Source organism: Triticum urartu, chromosome 6A (assembly GCF_056163025.1).
Source record: "Triticum urartu cultivar PI428250 chromosome 6A, HENAU_Tu73, whole genome shotgun sequence".
In the NCBI taxonomy this organism is placed as follows: Eukaryota; Viridiplantae; Streptophyta; class Magnoliopsida; order Poales; family Poaceae; genus Triticum; species Triticum urartu.
Genome location: NC_141878.1, coordinates 139,108,827 through 139,127,773, shown reverse-complemented (window position 1 = coordinate 139,127,773; position 18,947 = coordinate 139,108,827). Strand labels below are relative to the sequence as shown.

Sequence of the window (18,947 nt, the reverse complement as noted above, 5' to 3'; positions counted from 1 at the left end):
TAGGTATGAGTGATGGCTTCGGATGGCTTGATGTATGTTCTTGTTAGACCCATGTTGAATAATAAATAAAGATGGTTGTATGCATCGATTGATGCAGAGGCCGGGGGCCTTAACCTCCTTTTCCAAAAAAAACCGCTATATATGCCCGCGCTTGGGCGATTTAGGGCATCCGCTCTCCACCGCGTTTCATCTACTCCGACGAGAAATCGAGTGAGCTCCGACAGCGTTTTGCGGCAAGGTTTTCCACCTGATCTTGGCGGCGATGGCGTCCGCGGGTGCGAAGGTGCGGCGGCGACAGGGGGTTTGGCGACCACGGTGGGTTCGGGTGCTGCGGACGGTTCGGCAGCCGCGGCGGGATCGCCGGCCGCAAGCGTCGCAACGACGAGAAGGCCGGCGGCTCCAGCCTCCGCCCTCCCATGCCCGACTGACAAAGTGAGGCGGCATGCCCAGCGCCGGATCACGGGCTTGGCGAATTTCCGTCGCCTCGACAACCTCTTCGATCCGGCCCTCCAGCGCCACAGGGTGGCCGAGCACGCGTGGTTTGAGGCGAAGCAAGCCGCCGCAGTCGGAGATGCAGCTGCGGCCGTGCATGTCGGCACTCCAGGAGGAGTACCAGCTCGCGGCGACCCTCTCCGGCACACTCATCTACCACACCCTCCACGTCAATGAGCCTCTGCCCCGCGACGGCAGCGAAGCGACTCTGGTGACGAGTAGATCTATGATATGCATGTTTAATTTCTGTAGTGTTTAATTTCGGTTTGTATTAAAAACTCTCCTATGCTATGCTTGTGATGAACGACTCTGGTGACGAGTAGATCTATGATATGCATGTTTAATTTCTGTAGTGTTTAATTTCGGTTTGTATTAAAAACTCTCCTATGCTATGCTTGTGATGAACTCCGGCGAGATGTTTTTAGCGGGAACTAGTATGTTCAGATTTGCAGGATTGATATGCAAGTTCTGTTCTGGTTGTGCGCCCGGCGTCCTGCAAAAAAACGTTTACGGGATACTGTACATGAAGACGGCAGGTCGCGGAATCTGCTAAAGATGCTAAAGATCAAAGACCCACAGGGCAACCCGACTTACGCGCTTTTGCAATCATTCTAAGCCCTACGCGCGAGCAATGAGATCGAACACCCCGACTCGCGCACGAAATAAGCCAAGGACTCTGCAAAAGATGCTGCTCCCGCCCATCAGCACGCCAGCTAGCCCCAGCGCGACCAACGGTAATACTAACTGATAGTAAACCACACATCAGGAGCACGTCGTGTTGCAGATGAGCAGATCACGGTTAAAACAACAAACGGTAATAACTGAAAACTGAAACTAAACGTCACATCATCATAGGGTCACAAAAAACCAAAAGACGATCCAGACATTTCATTCTTCCATCCCAGCTTTGTATGTGATTCACAAAACCGATAGTGAAAAGAACCAATAATAGCATTCGACAAGAAACTTAAAACTGAGAAAGCATGATAACAGTCTCAAGATGATAGAAGTCTTGCCAAAACTGGTATGAGATTTAGAGGCTTCGTTTTCACTTCTTCTGGTTTTGCTTGTCTTCAGAGAGCTCTTAGGCGTATGAGATTTAGAGTGGCTTCATTTTCACTTCTTCTTAGCTTTTTGCTTGGACTTGCAAGAGCTCTTAGGCGCGGGCTCTGGGGCAAGAATAACCACTTCTTCGAGAAGGTATGGGGCAAGAATAACCACTTCTTCGAGAAGGTATGGGTGGCCCTTAAAACCATGTATCTCTGAAGCAACCTTGTCAAACAAATCACGGATGGCATTCTGAACCTTCTTCAGTTGCGGGTAGTCCAGTGGGGATTTGCCATGATGACCGGCAAGGGAGTTGCAAGCAATCCTGATCAAGATAAAATGTTAGAACAGCATTGGCTCGCTCGCGCCAGCCAGGTACTTGCAAATGAACTAACAACATTACTAATCTATGCTGGATCACTGGATCAAACATAAAAATGCCAATTAGACGATTATTAATCTATGCTGCCATTTTTTTGAAGCCAATCTAACATGATATGCAGTAACTAAAAGTATAGTTAAGCAGTTCTGTTATGAAACTTGGCTAGTAACTACAAGTATAGTTAAGCATTTCTCTTATGAAACTTGGCTAGTAACTACAAGTATCTTATCTCTTCTCATAGTGGCAGGAGAAATTAGAGTGGCAGGCAACTTAAATTACAGAGGCATGTGAACAGTAAGTACAACAGATAGGAAACTGAAATTCCATCAAAAAAGCTTTGAATGCATATCATTTTTGGTTTATTTGTCTTCGATTACAAAGTAAAGTGAACCAAAAATAGCTATCCAACAACTAGAAAGGAAGCAGCACTACCCATCAAAACATAAACCAAAAAGGAAATAGTTCAAAAATGGATGCAGTATTTTCCAACAATGACAAAAACCAATAAAATGGAGCTAAAAATGGATGCAGTATTCCTGAACGAAAAATAAAAACCAAAATGAAAAGGTTCTAAAAGGATGCAATATTAACCAACAAAGACAAACCAAATGAAAAGGTTGTAAAGGATGCAGTATTAAACCAGGAGAATCGTGGGGTTTTCAACTTTGAGACAACTGTTGTTAAGATTACATGGGGAAATTGGAAACTGGATCATACAAAACAGCCTATCTAACAGGGATCATTAATTATAGTGCTAAGATTACTAGGACTTGTAGAAATTGAAGTGGATAATACAAAACATATCAATCTGACTCAATCCCACCCAAAGTTACACTGCAGCAACATTGCAAACATATACATGAAGTCACACTACAAACAAAACACTAATTAGTGATCACTAACACAGAACTACCCCCTCAACACACACACACACACACACACACACGCACATGTATATCATACAGTTACTCCATGGAATAACACTAGTTACAAAGAACAATCATCAACAATTACCCTGCTAGAGAGAATGCCAACAATTACACTAAGAAAGCTTCAAGAAAGCAACAACCGCACACACAAGGTCACTCTCCGCCGCCGGCACCTACAGCTCCGGCTCTACGCCGCTCAAACAAAAATCAACTGGGGAGAAACATTTAGAGAAGGGGAACCAGCAGAAAAAAATATAGCCGAGAACAACACTAAGAGGACAAAGCTGCTGTCTAATCCTCCACTCATCGCTCTCCGCCGCCGGCGACTACAGCTCCAGCTCTACACCGCTCAAACCAGAGCTTCCTCGCTCTCGCTTCCCTCGTTTCAGGATAATGCAGCGAGGACAAATTGAAATGAAATGAAATGGAACATCTAATTTCAGTGGACTAGTCATTAACGGGTGGCTCCACAAAACAACACACCTGCTCAGAGAGTTAAGGATTGGCCCAATGCAAAACAACTGCCTGGTAAGATAAATACAGCGCCAAAGATAAATACAGTAGGCGAAAACTTGAATGAAGACCCCATAATATTACATTTGACTGTAAAATAGCAAGAAAAACCGTAGAAATAACCTCTATCCAGTGTATCTCAATCTAGTCACAAAAAGCCATGACATTCAAAGCAATATTAAATGCCAGTCACAGGTTGTATCTAATTCGTGCTGGTATATGTACAGTCTAAACAACAAACAAACTAGAGAATGGAATGTAAATCAAAATGGCCCGCCATAAGCTCCAATAGACAATCTTTGTTTTAATTACGCCCAAAATTTTACCTTCTTCTCAGTATGGACCCCTCCCTGCACTTGCCCCGGTAAGTACCAACATCTCTCACGGTAACCTCATCCCTGCCAACAGTCAACTCCTCCGGAGGAGGGGGGAGGAACTCCTCCAGTTCCTGCAAACACAAACACAAATAACCATTACGAAATGAAAATAATCAAATTGCTATGGATAGCAGTAACAAAAATGCATAGGCATCTAGATTTGACCTGAACATTGACTCAACCTCTCCAGACGGTGGACAGCTTCCCCACATTCTCCACATCCAGTTCGTCCAGAGTAGGCTCTTTATCCAGATTCAGATTCCCAGCTCCAAGCCAGTAGAGAGGCTGCACAAATTCATATCAGAAGACAGGTGTAGGGAGAGAACAACAATCTAAAGATAAAAATCCTAAATCGACCAAGGAACTGAACTCTGCAGCCAAAATCACCTTGTGGCCAGACCCCCCCTCCCTTGTTCCAATCGCCCCAGAACGACATCTGAGAAGATGCAGGTATTAGATCCATCGACACGATGAGGGAGCAAACCAGTCCGCGGACACGGATACAGAAGATGGCCATCCAACGTTACATTTCAACTACTATCCGTACAACCAGATAAAATTCATGTAAACATGACCGGATTTTCAAAAAAACGATAAGAGATTCATGCAAACACGGCGGATTTCAAATAAACATGACGGAATTCATTACAGTTTGGACATACTTTTAACTAAAAGCGTTGCTCGTCCGGCTCTGCACGCACCGTTAATCTATACCTAATACCTAATAATAATAAAGCATGGTGTGTTTCGTTAATTTTTTTATCCTTCACCATCCATCCAAAAGATTTTTTATCCGAGGTGGTATTAAATTTTTATGCATTTATCTGCTAAAAAAAGCTTTTCCAGAATTTCGTACATAGGCCACGCGCTGTGGCCCAGCAAAGCCAGCCCACTTATTTTTCTGCCAACACAGCTCGGAAATTTCTATTTCCCGCACAGAGCGGCAAATAATAGGACCTTCGCCCAGGACAACCAATAATGGGCTGGCCCATTTTTCTTTGTTTCTATGTTCTACTTCTATTTTTATTTCCTCCTCCTATATATTTTTTCCCTTCCATGTTAATTTTTCTTACAGAATTTATTTCATAAATTCAAAACTCTCAAAAAAGTTTAGAATTAAAAAAACAAATTTTGGAAAATGTTCAGAATTCCAATATTTTGTTGATATTTAAAAAAATATTTGGAACTTGAAAAAGGTTTCCTGTTCTATTTTTTTATTGTTTTTAAAAATAGTTCAATATTTTGAAAAAGAAAATGGCATTTAAGAAATGCTCCAAATTCAAAATATATTCTTGGTTTAGTGAAATTTTCACAATTCAAAATAATGTTCGCCTATAAAAGATAAATATTTTCAAAAAATGTTATGAATTTTCAACACATGTTCCCATTATAAATAAAATGTTCACAAATTCAAATAATGTCCATGTTTTTTTTAAATTGGTTTTTCAAAAATGTTCATGAATTTGAAAAGATGTTCATGTTTCAAATTTTGCTCCTATTTTTCTGAAAATGTACATAATTTTCGAAATCAAATTCAAGATTTAAAAAATGGTTCATGTTCCTACAATATCAGAAACTTCATACCTTCAAATCTCCTGGGTTGAAAGGGAAATTAGATTGAATAATTCATGGGCCTTCTCTGGCGTACGATGACATAACAAAACTCTTAAATGTCCTCAATCAATGATTGAAAAGATAGCGGATTGATTACTTCACACCCGGCGAAACCGAGAAGCTAAATGTTCATTTTTCACGTGCACACAGGGTTTTGCTTGCACATATAATTCTCACTAACTTTAAATGCATATTATTTTTTCTTCCGTTGCAACAATCGGGCATATGTGCTAGTTTACCTAATCTAAATGATCGCCGACGCCCATTCCCGTGTCCAGGCATGAGCCCCGAGAGCTGAAGCTTCGCCTTCTCCAGTTCCGCCTCCATAACCTCTGCCTTCGGAGCGTCGAGAAGTGAAGTCGTCCTCCTCCATGTCGTCGCCAAGCGGCTAATCGACCGACGATCTTTAGCTCACCAAGCTTGGCTTCAACGGGAGGGAAGGAGTGGTCGCCTTCTTCGGACCCGAGCAACGGGGACCTACCATGCACTACTCTTCCTCACTATTGGCGGTGCCCGTTGACGTATCGGCTTCGTGGTCGTGGTGGAGGGGCGCAGCCGAGGCGCAGCCGGGGCGGAGCCGGCGATGTCCTCCTCCTCGCTTGTCTTGCCCCACACCTCGTTTGCTGCCTCGTCAAACTCTTGGTAGGCGGCCTCCAGTTCCGCTTAACGTTGGCACTACCGCCAGCGGGCGAGGGGGATCTCGCGGGCGGAGCGATAGGACTCATGCAGCGCCGCCTGCTCCGCCACATCCGCGTCCGACGCGATCTCCCTACGGGCGTTGAGCTGCTCCTCCGCCTGCTGGTGCTCCTGGAGGAGATGAAGGTTGTGGGCGGTGTCATTAATGTGGGCGACAAATGGACAGACGGGCGGCCGTGGTGTCATTTGAACGTGGAGACATCGCGCACACCGAGAAGCGGCGCAGGCGCTCCTCTCTCGGTCGGGGCCACTTCAATGCCGGCACCAGTGAGAGATCATGTCCACTCTAGCTGGGCATGAATGTGGCACTGACACTCTGGAGCAGCGCAGACTGTTTCGGGCGAGAAGCGCGCGTGGGCAAGGAAGGTGGTTCGGGTGGGCCAGGGCGGTCACACGCAGGCGTGGCAGCGGTCCGGACGCCTCGCAAAGCACTACTACTCCCCCCACGTTTGACTCTGGTTCGCGGGAGAAAGTGCATTTGGATGGCACAACACGTCCGGCTAGCGCGGTCCGAACGTATGCGAACAGTTTGAGGGTCGACGTTGGAGATGCCCTTGATGTGGGATGTCCGTCCTCTATCTCCCAAAATGAATAAAAAGGGCAGCCCGGTGCATGTAGCACCCGCTTGCGCAGGGTCCGGGGAAGGGTCCGACCACTTCGGGTCTATAGTAAGAAGCTGTTTCCAGAACTTGAACCAGTGACCTCATGGTCACAAGGCAGCAGCTTTACCACTGCGTCTTCATCTCCCAAAACGAGTGCCGAACCAAAATTGCAGAAATACAAGTAGTCCCGATTGTTTTGATTTTTGAAATGGCCTCGATTTGGTACCGCTTGCGCAGCCCACACCGAAATAGTGCTTTACCCCTAGATGTCCAGTCAACTGTTGCGCCTCAACGCATTTCGGGGAGAACCAGCAGAGAGGTTAATCATGAATCCATTGATTCTTCTCATTAATTAAAATTTGTTTCTTACCACTTTGTATTTGGATATTCAGGTGAGAAGAGGTTATCTAGTCTTTATTTCAAAAGCGGGTATAGTGAATCATGTATTTGTGTATACAGTATATGAAAACTCGCTCAGATTAGCAGGGGGGTCTACTAAAGAAACATTATAGAATAGTACCCTTCAATCAGAGATGTGCGCAAGAGGCTTGGAGAAAACTTGTGTTTTCAGGATTATGTGAAGCTAGTGAAGAAACAAAAAATCAATAGGTACTTGAACCCGAGTACCCAAGAAAAAGCAGAATATTTGATGGAAGAATAGGTGCCTCCTCTAATAGGGATGTCATATATCTTAAAATTAATCCATCAAGTTGATGAGCAAATTCACATGCGTTCTACTGGGCCCTACTCACCTGTTACACAACAACCCGTTCGAGGAAGAGCCCAGCAAGGGTTGATATCGCATCGAAATGAGGAGGCAGAAAGAGAGGAGGCGACGCAACGCAACGCTTGCCGGCCCACACAGTCACACTTGCCAGCTCTTGTAAAACAGAACAAAGGGAACGCCCTGTACTCCTCCATTTGGTCCTTGGATCTTTCCCTTTGCAAAAGTTTTGAAAACAAACCAACAGGACCCTCTCTGGCCCCGAGATTGTCTTCATGGCTCCTATGCAAGTACTACCAACTACCGTGCATAATTTAAACGGGCATTTGGGCTGTGGGCCCCTTCGTCACTTCAATTAATCGTCTCCGTGCATCGACCGTATCATCGCCATGTCTCCGTGCATACCGAGCAAGCCAGTAGATTGACATGTCACTTAGAGAGTAAAGACGGCAACAGTGAGATGGCAGGGATAAAGATTGCGAGGGTCCGTGGGGTATTTTCCAAAAATCTCACTAGTACCCACGTACGAGCAGTAACGGTGATCAACATTCATACGGCGTGGCTGTGGTTGTGGCTGCTAGATCTTGAAGCACATAATAAGATTCCGTTTCCTAGGAGTGGAATGCTATGCTATCATCTCTCTCACCCTTTGGATCCCCTTGACCACTACTTAATGTCTTGCGGAATTAGATCGCAAATTTATACGACTTGCAAAAAAGGAAAGGAAAAGGTTCCAGCCATCTGGTGCAAGCATACATAAGAGCATGCCCGCGGCGTGAAGCCTAGTGATTGTTTGATACGGTTTGCATATTGATCTGATGTTGTTTTACTGCTGTTGTTTGACATACCACCACCACACTTGGGGTACTAGTAATAAGTTCGAGTTCTTAAAATATGCTCGTAAATCTAATACTGGAGCAGTTTTATATTGGTTGAAGTCTGCACGACCACGGTCATCACAATATACTGGATTTTCTTTAAGTCTACTCCAAGCTGGCGTTTGATCTAACCGCTTCTTAAATCTGTTAAGCTCGTACCCAGTTCAAAATGGACGCTCGCTAGTAAACAGTATCGCCGGAATCACTTATTTTGCCTAGTGCCAAGTAGTTTGCCAAGTGTATTTCATCGGTCACTCGGCACACACAACCTTTGTTGAGATGGTACTAAATTACTAATAGGGGAATTTGCACGGTCGTACCTATAGGACCGGGCTTTTTTGTGTGGCTGAACGCAAATTAAATCCTTCGCATGATTCACCACAAAAGCAATCAACATATTGTATATGGAATCATAAAGGGAATAGAACCATCCAATGCACGCCTTGGCAAGTAAAATGTCAAAGTACTTCAAGATAATAGAGGAAAGAGGGGGATAAATACTTCAAAGGGGACTCTAATTACCTGCAAGCAGTGAACTTATCTTCTGGAACTGTCATGAACAGAAACTTCGGTAGCAGCCCCAAAACGGCAGCAGTAGGTCAGGGTTTGTAGAGAACAGAGCCAGGGCAGGGTCAGAATAAGAGATCTCCCCGCGTAGAGCGAGGAAAACAAACCTGCAGTGGGGGGAAAGTACATATCAGAGGAATATCAGTGGAAATAAAAACTGAAATAATATAGAGAAGACGAAGGAAAACAACATGAGCGGGATAAGGTTATGACTGAAAATTGATGGTGAACACGACTATACTGACTCGTGCGGAGAGACAGTCTGGTGGTCATCGTGGCAGATTCAAAGCCAAGGAGGAAGAACGATGGGTAGAGAATGAGAAGACACAGCAGGGCTAGAGAAGTACTGTGGGTCCGAATCAGATCTGCCGGCGAAAAAAATCTAGCGTGGTTTCTATCCGCAAAATAGGAGATGAATTGGAAGAACCACTGGCTCACATCGAAAACCTAGGATGTTCATCGTGTTCAGGAGATCCTCTGTCCATGGTCCTGTGAACATGCAAGCAATACCAATCTGCACAAGAAAATAGATGTCATGAGCGAAAATTCACAAGCAACACAACAGACCACACTCCGGCTTCCTACCTCCGGCGGGGTGGATGACCGTGCATGACGGCCTGGGTTCATAGGATCCTTCGATCTTATGCCATGTGAAGATGCAAGCGCCACCAAGGGAAGATCTACACGGAGAAGAGAAATTGTGAGCGAAAAAATCACGGTTAGCTGCGACGGAAGGAGGAGCATCAATTGCGTATTAATGGCGGCCACCGGCCAACAACCAGGCCTACGACGACGACGGAAGGAGGAGCAAGGTTAGATCGATCCACAAGAGGGGACAGTGACAATACAGAGAAAAATAGAGGTGTGCCGACGACGACGGCCACATGCAGGATTCGTGTCTCCGGCGGACTAGCCATGTCCATGCACGGCAGCCACGCACGGGGATCCATCGCCGGAGGCGGAGCGAGAGCCATAGGCAGAGTAAGAGGGTTGGGGGGGTGGGGGGCGGGGGGCGGAGCCGTGTTGTGCGAGTACCGCACACGACTCGATAACCTGGGACTCGCGTTGGGCGGCTGCGTGCGTGGACCCTGGCGGTCAGTCTGTGTGGCTAAGTTGTATGCCGCGTATCCCTCAAAAAAAAAAGTTGTATGCCGCGTAATTTTTGCAAATCAGTTGAGATCGAGCCGCGTCGTTCCGACAAAGAAGGAAACAAGGCCATACTGACACACAAGGAAAAGTATTACGTGGTGGCAGGATGTCTTATCGCAACACTGTAGTATTCACCCAGCGACGTGACAAGTACGTACTGTATTTAAGCCAATCGCAGGCCTCTGTTTTGCCAGAATGCTTCTCAGAATTTATTCCGATGATCCTTGCTGTTGTACACAACTCTTTTTTTTTTGCATGGTGCTGTTGTATAACTCGGCACGTTGCGGATGCGCAGAACAGCTAAACGTATGGTCGGGCTCGTACGCTACTGTAGAATACGATTAATCCTATACTACTAGTAATTTAGTACAGCAGAGGAGCTTTTATACGCATTCAAGACGATGACGCAGGATCACAACCAGACGATCCATCGCAATAAATGGAAATAAATTATATCCAGCGGCTGGCCAGCCAACCCCGGACGCTTGATTTGATTTGGAAGAACATAAAACTGATGGCCAGGTGCCCAGGTCAAACTACGCGACGCGACGGAAGTTTTTTTTTACCCACCTCAAACGCCGCGACAAAGTCGCGCGCACATCCCGGCCCACGATCTCGTGCAGGTTTTTTCTATACGTACTCCGTATATGGAACAAACCAAGTGGCGACTAAAGAACGCTCATATGGCAAGAAGAACCATGCCAAAAATAAAGAACTGTCATGCAGTTTCGAATCGTGCGGCACGCCGTGAACTACCCTCAGTAGGAGAGTGGAAGTAACATAGGTGTTAACATCACAATTATCTAGGCAAAATAGATGATATGACATGTAAAAAGAAAGAGAGGAATGTGGTAACATAGCTAGTTACTGTAACATCACACGTATCAAGAAAAGATGAGTCTACAACGTAACAAATGAAGTGATGCATGACACAACACATATGTTACTATCCATTGTGGAGGTAGTAGCATAGACTAGTAACATATGCATGTTACTAGTCTAAGTTACTATCCATTGTGACTAGTCTGAAAAAGCGACCGCCACGGCGCGGCTTTCGATGGAATCATCCGGCCCGGGCTCGCGTGCATTCAATGCATGCGTGTCTCAAAAGACTCCGTTTTTGTTTACTCTAAACCCTAAATATTAACATATATTGTAACAAATCAATATCATTATATTCATTGTTGAATACATTTTTAGACCATATAGATTTGCTAATGTAAATATCATATATTTTTCTATAAATGTAGTCAAATTTTATGAAGTTTGACTTTAGTCAAATCTAATATACAAAGTAAATAAAAATAAAGAGAGGACAATTTGCTGATGAAAGGAATCGCCGTCTCAGTAATCCCGTGCCCATGCTCCTTGTGCGTATGCTGGCGAGAATATGCCGGTGGACGATTCACATAGCTGGCTAGCTAGGCCTGAATGCGAGCAAAATGTCTTCTGGCTGGCTCCTGCTACTCGTCACTGAAATGGAGTGGAGTGCGCGTGGTCTTTGTAGAGTAGCTAAATGACCCATCCGTGGTGGGGAATGTACTCTAGTCTCATACTCGTGAACAGCTAGCGTGATCTCTGTAGCTAAAATGATCCATCCGTGGGCCGGGGGAGAAGACAGCATGGACCCGCCGCGCGAATATAAACACGGGTCCGCTGCAGCACTCACCGCCACACCAGTGGGGCGGAGGAGGAGCATCCTATGCTGGCTTGCTAGTTCATCGAAACGTGCCTTAAAAAAACATCTCGACTAGAAAAACAGCACTGCGAGAGCTAGCTTGCACCATGACGGTGGATACTTCCTCTTTAGCTTGTACGGTGGATACTACGAGGATGAACAATAAGAGTCTCAGTCACAGATTATCAGTGCGAGACAACAAGAGCGATCTCTGAGCAAAATCCATCTCCTTTGGAGATAGCGTTAATTAGCAGCATTGTCTTGGGGCCCGCAAAAAAAGCAGCATTGTCTTGGGATGGCCCGTCGGAGAGGTCCTGAGGAGACTTTTAGAACATCGAGGCATGCATGCGCGATTCATCAATGGCCGGGCAAGAGAAAAAGTGAAAGAACACCTGGATCCTTGCTTTCCACGCGCGATTTTCTTTAACGTAGGTATTCACTTCGTCTAGTGAATAAGTCATCTTAGATTGTGTATTATGACCAAGAAGGAGGGGAAAACTAGAGAACTTAATGTTTATTTACTAACTAAAAGCATTGCATGCAATGAATTAACCACTGCATGTCGTGTTTGATAGTTTCAAGTCATTAAAAGCATGCACACCCACATCTCTTATTGGTTGATATGTCAAGAAATAAGAAACGAGATAGAAGTTAATGTATCGCACCTAAGTGTTTTGGGATTATTTGGTTTTCGTAAGATGACTTACACACCTAGACGGAGGGAGTAATAAAGTTCTGCTCAAATGTGTGTGTGTTACTAGTAGCCTTACACGTGCACGCACGTCTCTACAAGAAAAATGTTTGTTGAATGGCACTTTTTAGTTTTTACATATACAATCCTTCACAAGAAATATGAAGAGGCCTTCATGTTGAAAAAGAGAACAATCCTTTACAATAAATATAAAGGCCTCTAACCTACCAGCATCAGAATATCATCCAAACCAACATCTCAACTTCTCAATGATGGAAATAGAAGAGAAACATGGACAAATGCAAGCATAAAGAAACTGGACTACATAATAAAGACCTCCAAATCAGTAGATTTATTGTACTAACTCCAAATTAGCAACATTGTATGAGTAGAAAAGTAAAAGGGACAACAGCAATAACTCAGAAATTAGTTCCCTATCTTTCCCTAATAATAAAGTATGGATTAACTCTGTGGGTTCACCGTTACAATACGCTTTCTTCTCATGTCATAATACGCTTTCAGTTTGAATTTAAAATATATTCGAGGTGGTGCTAAATTTTCGCTCTATCTGTTTCGCTGCGTCTGATTTTCGTTTTCCCGTACGTGGCTGATTCGCTAAACTGGGCCTCGGCTGGGCCTGCATCCATGCTCAATTGTGTCCGTTGTAGGCTGCATATACAATCGGATATATAGTAAGAGCATCTCCAACAGCCGCGCCAAAAGATGCGCGCGGTAAAGTAACTGGCATTTTAGCGCGCGGGGGGCGTTTTCGCGTGCTCCAGCGGAGGCGGGAAACGATTGCGCGCGGGGGGGAAAGGCGCAGCTCGCGCGCTAGATTTGACGCACCGCGTCCGGCACGCCTATAAAATTGCAGTGCCCTCTACCGTTCTCTCGTCGCTCCCTCTACCGCTTTCTCTCCTCGCCGCCGACACGCCACCACCGCACCACCATGTCGCCTGGCCGCCTGGCCGCCGGGGAGCTTCGGGCTACCGCGGTGTCCACGTGCGTCCGTCTGGCACCAACTCCGCCGAGATTCGGTCGGGCGGCGGCGTGCGCCTCGGCCTCGAAACCTTCGACACCGCCCAGGATGGCGCCCGCGTGTACGACACTGCGACATGGCACATGAACTTCACGGACGTGGCGACACGGGAGCGGGCACAGGACTTGGCGCCTCCCCCGCGGCTTATCACCGACGAGGACAAGCGAACGCGGAAGGTGGTCGCTAAATTCAACATCAAGCTAGGAGTTGTGTCGTCCTGGGACTCCAACGACGAGCGGTTCCTTGACGCCTACGCTCAGACGTCGGAGGAGGACATCACCGAGGCAGAGTCCGAGTCAGAGAATGACGAGTAGTAGTAGTTTTTCGTTTTATCTATCTATCGTAGGAGAAGACTATGAACTATCGACACACTATTTTGTATCATAGAAACAGGCTATGTGACGAACTATCTCCACATTTGTACTATTGGAACTAAATGTGTATCAAATCGTAGTTACATAGTAGGCGTCAAGGAAAAAAAGATGAAATATAGCGCGCCTGCTGGAGCAGCTCGGGCACGCTTTATTTTGCGGCGGCCGCTGGAGCCAGCGCACTGCCGCGCGCAAAAGCTGGCTCACCCGGAGCTGTATTCTGATTTTTTTAGCGCGCCGCTTGTGGGGCGGCTGTTGGAGATGCTCTAACACACTGAATAATCCCACCTTGCTCCCGTGAATCAAATATCACCAATTCAAATATGTCTAGGTTATCCCTAGCATCAACCTGAAGGAAATATGCCCTAGAGGCAATAATAAAGTTATTATTTATTTCCTTATAATCATGATAAATGTTTATTATTCATGCTAGAATTGTATTAACTGGAAACATAATACATGTGTGAATACATAGACAAACAAAGTGTCACTAGTATGCCTCTACTTGACTAGCTCGTTAATCAAAGATGGTTATGTTTCCTAACCATGAACAATGAGTTGTTATTTGACTAACGGGATCACATCACTAAGAAAATGATCTGATTGACATGACCCATTCCATTAGCTTAGCACCCGATCGTTTAGTATGTTGCTATTGCTTTCTTCATGACTTATACATGTTCCTATAACTATGAGATTATGCAACTCCCGTTTACCGGAGGAACACTTTGGGTACTACCAAACGTCACAACGTAACTGGGTGATTATAAAGGAGTACTACAGGTGTCTCCAAAGGTACATGTTGGGTTGGCGTATTTCGAGATTAGGTTTTGTCACTCCGATTGTCGGAGAGGTATCTCTGGGCCTTCTCGGTAATGCACATCACTTAAGCCTTGCAAGCATTACAACTAAATGAGTTAGTTGCGGAATGATGTATTACAGAACGAGTAAAGAGACTTGCCGATAACGAGATTGAACTAGGTATAGGAATACCGACGATCGAATCTCGGGCAAGTAACATACCGATGACAAAGGGAACAACGTATGTTGTTATGCGGTCTGACCGATAAAGATCTTCGTAGAATATGTAGGAGCCAATATGGGCATCCAGGTCCCGCTATTGGTTATTGACCGGAGACGTGTCTCGGTCATGTCTACATTGTTCTCGAACCCGTAGGGTCCGCACGCTTAAGGTTACGATGACAGTTATATTATGAGTTTATGCATTTTGATGTACCGAAGGTTGTTCGGAGTCCCGGATGTGATCACGGACATGACGAGGAGTCTCGAAATGGTCGAGACATAAAGATTGATATATTGGAAGCCTATGTTCGGATATCGGAAGTGTTCCGGGTGAAATCGGGATTTTACCGGAGTACCAGGAGGTTACCGGAAACCCCCCGGGAGCTATATGGGCCTTAGTGGGTTTTAGTGGAAAGGAGAAAGGAGCAGCCCAAGGTGGCCGCGCGCCTCCCCCCTCCCCTAGTCCTATTAGGACTAGGAGAGGTGGCCGGCCCCCTCTCTCTCTTTCCCCCCTCAAGGAGTCCTATTCCAACTAGGATTGGGGGGGGGAATCCTACTCCCAGAGGGAGTAGGACTCTCCTGGCGCGCCACCCTTGGCCGGCCAGCCTCCCCCCTCTAGTCCTTTATATACGGAGGCAGGGGCACCCAAGAAACACACAAGTTGATCCACGTGATCTATTACTTAGCCGTGTGCGGTGCCCCCAGCCACCATAGTCCTCGATAATACTGTAGCGGAGTTTAGGCGAAGCCCTGCTGCTGTAGTACATCAAGATCGTCATCACGCCGTCGTGCTGACGGAACTCTTCCCCGACACTTTGCTGGATCGGAGTCCGGGGATCGTCATCAAGCTGAACGTGTGCTCGAACTCGGAGGTGCCGTAGTTTCGGTGCTTGATCGGTTGGATCGTGAAGACGTACGACTACTTCCTCTACGTTGTGTCAATGCTTCCGCAGTCGGTCTGCGTGGGTACGTAGACAACACTCTCCCCTCTTGTTGCTATGCATCACATGATCTTGCGTGTGCGTAGGAAAATTTTGAAATTACTACGAAACCCAACAGTGGTATCAGAGCCTAGGTTATTTATGTTGATGTTATATGCACGAGTAGAACACAAGTGAGTTGTGGGAGATATAAGTCATACTGCCTACCAGCATGTCATATTTTGGTTCGGCGGCATTGTTGGACGAGACGCCCCGGACCAACATTACGCGTACGCTTACGCGAGACCGGTTTCCCCGACGTGCTTTGCACATAGGTGGCTTGCGGGCGACTGTCTCTCCAACTTTAGTTGAACCGAGTGTGGCTACGCCCGGTCCTTGCGAAGGTTAAAACGGAGTCAAATTGACAAACTATCGTTGTGGTTTTGATGCGTAGGTGAGATTGGTTCTTACTTAAGCCCGTAGCAGCCACGTAAAACTTGCAACAACAAAGTAGAGGACGTCTAACTTGTTTTTGCAGGGCATGTTGTGATGTGATATGGTCAAGACATGATGCTGAATTTTATTGTATGAGATGATCATGTTTTGTAACTAAGTTATCGGCAACTGGCAAGAGCCTTATGGTTGTCGTTTTATTGTATGCAATGCAATCGCGATGTAATGCTTTACTTTTATCACTAAGCGGTAGCGATAGTCGTAGAAGCACAAGCTTGGCGAGACGACAACGATGCTACGATGGAGATCAAGGTGTCACGCCGGTGACGATGGTGATCACGACGGTGCTTCGGAGATGGAGATCACAAGCACAAGATGATGATGGCCATATCATATCACTTATATTGATTGCATGTGATGTTTATCCTTTTATGCATCTTATCTTGCTTTGATTGACGGTAGCATTATAAGATGATCTCTCACTAAATTATCAAGAAGTGTTCTCCCTGAGTATGCACCGTTGCGAAAGTTCTTCGTGCTGAGACACCACGTGATGATCGGGTGTGATAGGTTCTACGTTCAAATACAACGGGTGCAAAACAGTTGCACACACGGAATACTCAGGTTATACTTGACGAGCCAAGCATATACAGATATGGCCTCGGAACACGGAGACCGAAAGGTCAAGCGTATAGTAGATATGATCAACATAACGATGTTCACCATTGAAAACTACTCCATCTCACGTGATGATCGGTTATGGTTTAGTTGATTTGGATCACGTAATCACTTAGAGGATTAGAGGGATGTCTATCTAAGTGGGAGTTCTTTAATTAAATTGATTAACTGAACTTAAATTTATCATGAAACTTAGTACCTGATTAGTATCTTGCTTGTTTATGTTTGACTTTAGATAGATGGCTTGTGCTGTTGTTCCGTTGAATTTTAATGCGTTCCTTGAGAAAGCAAAGTTGAAAGATGATGGTAGCAATTACACGGACTGGGTCCGTAACTTGAGGATTATCCTCATTGCTGCATAGAAGAATTACGTCCTGGAAGCACCGCTAGGTGCCAGGCCTGCTGCAGGAGCAACGCCGGATGTTATGAACGTCTGGCAGAGCAAAGCTGATGACTACTCGATAGTTCAGTGTGCCATGCTTTACGGCTTAGAATCGGGACTTCAACGACGTTTTGAACGTCATGGAGCATATGAGATGTTCCAGGAGTTGAAGTTAATATTTCAAGCAAATGCCCGGATTGAGAGATATGAAGTCTCCAATAAGTTCTATAGCTGCAAGATGGAGGAGAACAGTTCTGTCAGTGAGCATATACTCAAAATGTCTGGGTATAATAATCACTTTATTCAATTGGGAGTTAATCTTCCAAATGATTGCGTCATTGACAGAATTCTTCAATCACTGCCACCAAGCTACAAGAGCTTCGTGATGAACTATAATATGCAAGGGATGAACAAGACTATTCCCGAGCTCTTCGCGATGCTGAAAGCTGCGGAGGTAGAAATCAAGAAGGAGCATCAAGTGTTGATGGTCAACAAGATCACTAGTTTCAAGAAAAAGGACAAAGGGAAGAAGAAGGGGAACTTCAAAAAGAACGGCAAGCAAGTTGCTACTCAAGAGAAGAAACCCAAGCCTGAAACTGAGTGCTTCTACTATAAGCAGACTGGTCACTGGAAGCGGAACTGCCCCAAGTATTTGGCGGATAAGAAGGATGGCAAGGTGAACAAAGGTATATGTGATATACATGTTATTGATGTGTACCTTACTAATGCTCGCAGTAGCACCTGGGTATTTGATACTGGTTTTGTTGCTAATATTTGCAACTTGAAACAGGGACTACGGATCAAGCGAAGATTGGTTAAGGACGAGGTGACGATGCGCGTGGGAAACGGTTCCAAAGTCGATGTGATCGCAGTCGGCACGCTACCTCTACATCTACCTTCGGGATTAGTATTAGACCTAAATAATTGTTATTTGGTGCCAGCGTTAAGCATGAACATTATATCTGGATCTTGTTTGATGCGAGACGGTTATTCATTTAAATCAGAGAATAATGGTTGTTCTATTTATATGAGTAATATCTTTTATGGTCATGCACCCTTGAAGAGTGGTCTATTCTTGTTGAATCTCGATAGTAGTAACACACATATTCATAATGTTGAAACCAAAAGATGCAGAGTTGATAATGAGAGTGCAACTTATTTGTGGCACTGCCGTTTAGGTCATATCGGTGTAAAGCGCATGAAGAAACTCCATTCTGATGGACTTTTGGAACCACTTGATTATGAATCACTTGGTACTTGCGAACCGTGCCTCATGGGCAAGATGACCAAAACGCCGTTCTCTGGTACTATGGAGAGAGCAACAGATTTGTTGGAAATCATACATACAGATGTATGTGGACCGATGAATATTGAGGCTCGTGGCAGATATCGTTATTTTCTCACCTTCACAGATGATTTAAGCAGATATGGGTATATCTACTTAATGAAACACAAGTCTGAAACATTTGAAAAGTTCAAAGAATTTCAGAGTGAAGTTGAAAATCATCGTAACAAGAAAATAAAGTTTCTAAGATCTGATCGTGGAGGAGAATATTTGAGTTACGAGTTTGGTGTACATTTGAAAAATTGTGGAATAGTTTCGCAACTCACGCCACCCGGAACACCACAGCGTAATGGTGTGTCCGAATGTCGTAATCGTACTTTACTGGATATGGTGCGATCTATGATGTCTCTTACTGATTTACCGCTATCGTTTTGGGGATACGCTCTAGAGACGGCCG

At 45.3% G+C, this 18,947-nt stretch overlaps 1 long non-coding RNA gene across 3 annotated transcripts; it reads right to left on the bottom strand.

Annotated features, from left to right (window-relative positions):
* Positions 1 to 1,354: 1,354 nt before the first annotated feature.
* Positions 1,355 to 9,840, bottom strand: LOC125517154 (uncharacterized). Of its 3 annotated transcripts, XR_007287433.2 has the most exons (8): positions 9,670 to 9,840; positions 9,407 to 9,501; positions 9,260 to 9,335; positions 8,777 to 8,928; positions 4,128 to 4,176; positions 3,906 to 4,025; positions 3,690 to 3,811; positions 1,355 to 1,864 (listed from the first exon to the last, which is right to left on the bottom strand). It is a non-coding gene; the product is annotated as an uncharacterized LOC125517154 (long non-coding RNA). The 3 variants fall into 3 exon arrangements; XR_007287434.2 differs by having other exon boundaries at positions 9,169 to 9,335; positions 9,407 to 9,839; XR_007287432.2 differs by having other exon boundaries at positions 9,407 to 9,837.
* Positions 9,841 to 18,947: the final 9,107 nt, after the last annotated feature.